This window comes from Parasteatoda tepidariorum, chromosome 4, assembly GCF_982258835.1.
Source record: "Parasteatoda tepidariorum strain Cologne lab strain chromosome 4, Ptep-v5.0, whole genome shotgun sequence".
NCBI lineage: Eukaryota > Metazoa > Arthropoda > Arachnida > Araneae > Theridiidae > Parasteatoda > Parasteatoda tepidariorum.
In genome coordinates, this window is record NC_141758.1 from 14,707,765 (window position 1) to 14,715,682 (window position 7,918).

The 7,918-nt window shown below is 31.9% G+C and overlaps 1 pseudogene; it reads left to right on the forward strand.

Moving 5' to 3' along the window:
• The first annotated feature begins 256 nt into the window (after positions 1–256).
• LOC122269367 (U4 spliceosomal RNA) lies at positions 257–389 on the forward strand (annotated as a pseudogene).
• Positions 390–7,918: the final 7,529 nt, after the last annotated feature.

Consider the following 7,918-nt stretch of genomic DNA (forward strand, 5'->3'; position numbering starts at 1 on the left):
AATACAAAATCTAGTTAAAATAAGAAAGTGGTAGCAAATATATGATTAAATTTTTTTTAATTTATGAATATTATTGGTTTGCCTTATTCACTTGTCAACCACTACAGATTCAATTCTCAAATATATATAATAAATTTCTCTTACTTAGTTTTATAAAAGGTTTTGGGTTCCTGCGCACAACTGGAACACTTTTTAAATAGTCTGCGCGGACTACTTACAAATGACCGTGTGGAGGCTTTTTGATGTAGGAGGTGATGGCCTCGCACACAAATGCAGTGTCGTAGCTTACCGAGACGTGACTATGGCTAGTTGAAAACTTTTCCCAATATCCCGCCATGTCGATGTGAAAAACCGCCGGCACAGGCAATTTCTGGGAACCTCTTCGGTGGTTTATTACTTAAAGAGTAAGGATATTATGTAGAAGTCTCACTTTGACTGTATTCACTTATGAATAAATATGTTTTTTGATCGAGCTGATTGTTTTGCAGTTTAATTTTTTCTTAACTTAACACGTTAAGGCCGGGAAAAGTGAAAATACTGCTACGGTAAAAGAGAAAATACTGGTGGAAGAACTATTTCAATATTAGATAATATTCTGGAGGAGTTCATCTATTCTCAACAATAACAATTCGCAGTAAGGAAATTTATCACGACGAAGAAGCAATTCAATATAAAAATTGCATCCGTTAAAAACAATTGGTAGTTATGGAATTTCATTTTTCCCGGAAAGAAAAAAAAGCGAAATTTATTGTTACCAGTTTTTACTCCGGTGTCCTGCCAAGATGAGAAAATCTAGCGTGACCCACCAGTGGGTCACCCCGACGTGAACGCGTTAAAGCCAGTAGCATATTTTCCAACTTTTTCCGATTTGTCTGAATACTTAGAATAGTAGTAAATTTTATGGTGTCATACTTTATTGATCTCACGGTCTTATTTTAATACTTATCCGTCTATTTCATAAGTATGAAGCACGAATTTTGCATTTCCTGCTTTCAAATTTGAAGTAATTTTTTTTTTTTTTATTGTTCTCGTAATTTAAGTACTTATAAAACTTTGCAACAGGCTGAATGAGATGATTCTGCCTGCCACTAGTAGCCCGCGAACAAGTTCAAGGCACCTGTGTAAAGTTACGAGTAGAAAGTAAGCGTTACGTTGAATAATATATCCAAATATATGCATAGACAGCCATAAAAGTAACGCCTATTGTTACTCTCGCCCTTCTCGGAATTTGGGTAATTTTGCAAAACGGTTCATTAGGTTGAAAAAATGTAATTTTTCTTAAAACTTTCCAATGATGATTTGAAAAGAATTGCAGATTTCTATTACATAACTCCAAGGAGGAAAGATTTTTAATAGCTTTGGACCCTTTGACATTGGCATCGTAGTAACACCGTCAATTGTTGAGTACGCGTAATTTCCGTGTATAGCCAAAACAATCAGATCTATGATTTTAGTCTTGATTTTCTAATTAATTAAGTTGCGTCTAGTCTAAATCCGTATGCGTACCTGCCAAGTTTTACACTTTTCAAATAGGTGTTTTCCCAGTGGCAGGGTAAAGTCAATGAAATTCAGATTTATGTTGGTTTTCGAAACTTTTACAGAAGATTAGAGAAAGACTGTTATATGGGTCTGGTTCATTTCATCGACAATAACTTTATCGACAGGCATTTCCATCGATACCAATTCATCGACAGACCATTTCATCGACTAGGTCATTTCGTCGACAGGAACATTACAACAACAGAGTCATTATATCGACAGGGTCATTTCGTCCTTAGGGTCATTTCGTCGACACGGTCATTTCATCGACAGGGTCATATCGTTGTCAAGATTATTGCGTCGACAGAGTCATTTTATCGACAGTGTTATTTCATCGATATGAACATTTCGTCGATTGTGTCATGCGTAATTTTGAAACTATTCCACAGATTTAATCTAAATATTTTCATTATTAATTAGAAAAATACTTTTATTTAATTCTTATACTAAAGCAAAATTCTGTATTGTTGTGTATTGTTCCAATTGCAATAAAAGAAGCATTTTTTTCTTTTAAAAAATTCATATCGGCCTTTACTTTAGTTGTCCATACACTTAAACAGACGAAACTTTTGCGAGTTCTTGTTGTATTTTTGAAGTTACTTATTTCGCAGATAAATTGTTTATTTTTTAAACCGCTTGTATTTGTGTTGATTAGCATCCCAAAAGGACTTGCTATAACGACTGAAAGTGATTCGTGATATAGTAAGTGAATAGAGGGGGGAGATGAACAAGTAAAAACAAGACAATGAATAAATGAATCTAAATTAGAAGAAGTAAATTAGGGAACAATGATATAATTTTGGAACTGAAAATTATATTTCAATTTCGCCTTTCAAATAAATTGATAGGTAGTTGAGAAGCGCTACGGTTCATGTGTCAAAATTTACTTTTCTATACCGAAATTGTAATAAATCAACGCTTGTTTTCAGGATGGGTAGGGATTGCCTTCATAACATTACTAAGCATGAGATCCGGACCGTTGTCAACGGTTGATATAGTGTGACGTCAGCAATCAAATTATTTTTGATATCAAATCAATTTTTAAAAAATTATGATATCCTTAGAATAAAAAGTAATAAAAATATATTAAAATGAAAATTTCGAAACTATTTCAGGGAGGGGGGAAGCAAAATTTCTGCTGTATAAATTTTCAATATTTTTAAATATATTTTATTAATACCATAGACTTCAGTGTAATGAAAACCAATGAAAATAATCATAGGCCTTAAATAATTATATCTGCATAAGTGAACTGATTCACATGGTATCTCGAGAGTACATTTTTAAAAAAAATTGTTTCGAAACATGTAAGGGAGTATTTACTTGAGGTTAGAGTAGACAAATGGAATATTTCTCATATTTTAACTTTCAAAAATTACCTGTTTTCAAATAAAGAAGGAAAAAAAATTTGCCTTTTTATAAGTAGTTGCAAGACAAAGCACAAAATTGTTAAACTTCAAATCGAGGAAGAAAAAAAATCTTAGTTTTTCATGGTGGAAAAGTAATTTTTTAATGCAATGGATAATGAACTAAATAATCGAACTTAGTCTTAGTTTCTTTAACACTATTAGATACTATTTCGAACACTATTTCGAAAAACTATAGGAATGCAAACATGAGGTTGAGGTATTTACCAGATATTCCGCATAGACTGCAGATCTCAAAAGTTCCCACCACAACTATCTAAACAAGCATGTTGAATGGGATAGGGGCCGCTGAGCGGCCTAGGTGCGCAGCTCAAAAATCAAGACGAGACAAGGATGTTTAAGTTCTATACACATTGTCAAAAGTGCAACAACTGTTTGGTTAAAACAACAAATTCGATTGGAAAGATCAGATCAATAAATCACAAGTACACAGTTTGTCTCAAATTGCAAATTCCAGACCTCTTGCGCGGAGCAGGAGCCCAGCTCAACAATCAATACAAGCTATTTACCGAGAAGAAGCTTGTAAACTCCTATTATATTTAAAGTACTACTTACCGGGCCAAAAATGATTAGAAACACAGGCGTAACGTTGCAAGCATATTAGGTGTTTGCTCTTCACAAAATATACTTTTTTTATGGATAGTGAATTTTTTAAATTATAAAACTAATAAATAAACGATGAATTAATTCCTTTTTATTTGTAGGATTTAAACTAGACACATTTTGTTTAACAGAAAATGAACAAAATATTAAACCCTGAATTTAAACGTAAGAATAAATAACTATTATTGCTTAAAAAAAAAGAAATGAAAAAGCTTTCAATTAACTCTCATATTCATATGTGGTGGTTATCTTAGCGTCAGCCCCGACAGGGGCTCTAACTAGTTCTCTTTCAATTAAAATTTCGACCACTTTTTGACTAGTTCAAATGCTCAAATTTTTAACTGGTTTTCTGCAGAGGATGAAAACACAATTTTCAAACACTGTCTATAAGCAGAATTTTTCGTTATTCAAAATTATGATTATTTTTGGCCTGAACAAGCCAGAAGACTCAAAACTAAAGTGTAGAAAAAATTAAAATGAAAATATATATACATTTAAAAAATCAAGTTTGTTCAGTGGACTAAAAATGGGAAAATAAATTTTTATAAATTTTCGTGTATAACAAAAACCTTTAGGGCAAAATGTCACAATAAACTTCTATCAACATTTAAAGCACCACTTGTTTCGTTTTGGTGACAAAAATTAACATTTATCTTTCTTTTTTTTAGTACGCTTATTAAACATGATGTTCAAAAACATTTCAATTTCCAATTACACTTTTGTGAAAAGAACTCTCCTTCGTGCTGTGCTTTTAAATATATACTATCATTGCAAATTTTATTACTTTGAATCAATTTTTATTCTCTAGCAAATAGAAAAGACAAACATTTTAATATTTAGGTAAAAAATAAGTTTGCTAAACTTATTTTTAATTAATCATTAATGAGAATAAAATCAGATGCATATGGACAACTCGCCTCAATGATAAAATCAATCAATTTATTTGTCAGTTAATTTATTTGTTATATCGTAATTATTTGCGTTTTTTTTCTTAATATTTTAAATCCTAAAAACCAATCAGATTTCCTCCCCTCCTTCGATTGAAACCATTTTTCACACGATCATTTCGATTGCATCGCATAACGAGAATGTAGAGTCACTTTGAATTTTTTTTTTTTTTTTACCATTAACAATGTCTATTTTATAAGGTAAAAAAAAGAAAAAAATATTATGCATTTTTGGGGAACACATAGGATAAAGCGAAACTATTAAACATCTTTATCTGACTTGAGCTTGTCAGATATGTGGCACCTCTGCATATGTTGCATTTTGTACCATGCTCCAAGCCCAATTTTTCCTATTTCCATTGTCTTGGGTCGCCTACTTCTTTTATATAGTCTGACAGTCCCTTAATGGAATTAAGGTGAAGCTCTTTAAGATATGGTTTGCCTAGGGTAGTGAGGCGCGTAAGGGAGAGGGCATCATACTCGTATAGGAAACATTAAAACGTTATAAATAATTAATTAAATAAGAAATAAAATAAACTGGAAATGCAAGAACAAGATTTTTGTTTCAAATAATATTTCATTTAAATTCCACAAGAATTGTCAGTAACTTCCCTTTTCAGCAGCATAGCTGACAAAGACATGAGAAAGAGGTTTAGAACAAAATTTTTCGTAAATAATATTTGGCAATAAGTTTTCTAAGTTGTAATTTCATTTTATTTTTCTCCACTTGCATTTTTTCAGCATTTTTATATTCCACCCCTTGCTAACTTCGCTCACCAACCCTCGTAATAGCCACTCATACATCTTAGTTTGTTTTTCCCTATATCGGTATTTCTTTAAAGAGAAAATATATAATTATGTAAATTATATGCAAGAAAATTTTGTTAATATGTCAATAGTAATAAAATAAATAATTACTTGCATATGAAAAAAATCGACTAGGCTTGAAAAAATAAATATATAAATATAGGAAATATCTAATTTTTGAAAAAACAAGAAGTAATTTTGCTAGCTAACTACGTCAAAGATTTGTGTTCTTCTGATTAAATTCTTTGTAATCACCACCATTGTTATCATTGTTACAATTTGCTAATTTTTTTTTCTTTTTTTTTTTTTTTTTGCCAAGATTTTAGACTGTATTAATGCGAATTACTCATTGTGGGGGGAACATTATATAAGAGCAATTTTCTTTTTATCGACAAAGAAATTTAGCCGCTGAAGTGGTCTCTTAAGAAAAAGACCTTGTCAATGAAATGAACTATCGACGAAGTGCTTTCACTATCTTTCAGATTTATTATATACTCTCTCTTTTTTCTTGCTAAGTTCTCCCTACATTTACTCCCTACATCAAGAATCATTCACAATAGTTGTTGCAATTGCTTTTGTGATGCCAATCTAACAATACTGCACATTAAAAATAAATATTAGAAATAAATGTGTTAAATATGACGGGAAAAAAATTATGTAAAATACAACTTAAATGTGTAAAATGTAATTAGAACACCAAATGTCAAAAAGGTTTCGTTTTTGCAACGTGATGTAAAAAGAGGAGTAGGCAATTTTTAAATAAAATGCTTCTTTTCTGGAAACTTCAACATACTATAAAGATTTTGCATCAGGCTAGGTTTAAAAAATTTCAACACGAATATACTAAATTGCAAAGAAGTGCAGGGAGCATAACGTCTAATCAAAAAATATAAAAAAGTAGTTTCAAAATTACGCATAACGTTGCCTACGAAATAACTTTTTCTATAAATTGTCGACGAAAATAAGCCTGTCAACGAAAGAGCCTGTCGACTAAGCAACCCTGTTGATGAAATAACCCTGTCGGCGAAATGACCATGTCGTGGAAATGATACCGTCGATGAAATGATCCTGCGGATGAAATAGCCCATTCGTCGAAATGACTTGTCGATGAAATAACCCTGCCGACGAAATGACCTAGTCGATGAAACGGTCTGTTGATGAAGTGATTGTCGCTGTAATGAATGCGACCCTTTTATATATATATGCTTAAATTTTTCAAATGCAATTGTGGTGTAAATAATTTTAAACCATATTTATTTGATAATGAATAAAATGTGATTCTATATATTTTGCCACTACGTTAAATATGAAAATAAAATCTTCCTGTAAAACTAAAAGAATTGGCATATATACGAATATTCAGTGATGATTCGTCAGGTTCTTTTATCACATTTAAAAGATCCCCTCGTCTCGCAGCGTTTGCTTGCGCTTGAGAAAGGTGGGAGCGTTTTGTAGTTATTTACCGTTTTTTTTAAAAATTATTTTGGCGTGTTCGGAGCAGTTGGCATATCTTCAAAATGCCTATCCATGCCATTATTTTATTTCTTTTAGTTACGTCAGATCAAGTGATCCAATAAAAGTTCATCAGGGCAGGTACAGGGCAATCAAAACTATTCGAAGTCGATTTCAAGTACTTACATTTTTCAATTGACTGTTCACCTATTAAGTATAGGAACAAAGTTTATAAAAATAAATCAAAGGTCATTTAAATGCTTTCGTGGGTTTAAGGAATCGTGGGAAATTAACCCGTTTTGTCCCGAATTTATATATTGAAATGATACAAAAAGTGGTTTTATGGAAAAAGAGGTAAAATACATTATCGAAATTAATTGGTTTTTCTACAGTTAAAGCAATCAAGAAGTCTTTGATAGATCAAAAAATACTTATTCCTTATAATTCTAGATCTAATCAGAAATAACTAAATCATTGTGGTATCTGAGAATTTTTTAATTCAACCAGATAAATGAAAATACTGAAAAAAGTTTCCCACCACAATGAATGTCTTTGAAAAAAGGAACTGTCCTAACTATATGACGCTGGGCGTTAACCGGTTTACTGGAACCTGGGTCTGTCCACGAGCGATTAATCCTCACTTCGGCCGGATCACGCTATTGGTCGAAAATGACATCACTGTTTGGGGGCAGGGAGATGGTGGCTATTGGCTGGTGTTTGCATGATTTTGGCGACAAATTTCGTATTCACACATGCTCGCTTAGAATTCATTCCTTCTTTTATCTTTTACAGTTATAAAGTAACAAAAATTGAAATAAATAAAAGCTCAAATTTACTAATACATCGTAATTTAGTTGTGTTATGAATAATTTTAAAAACTTCATAATCAAGCAACATGTAAATTTAGTTCAAAGTAATGACCAAAATTCTGGGCCAGCCCCCCCCCCTGCTTTTCTAGATCTACCCCAGTTGCCCATGACGTAAAAGCAGTACAGTGCCCGCCGCTAATAAAATCACCGGATAATAAAATCAGCCGCTTTATAAAATCAAATCAGCAAGACCCGAATCGTTACAATATTAATACATGTTAAAAACATCCTTTAATAAAATCAACACCGCCGCTTTTTAAAATCAAAATTTTGA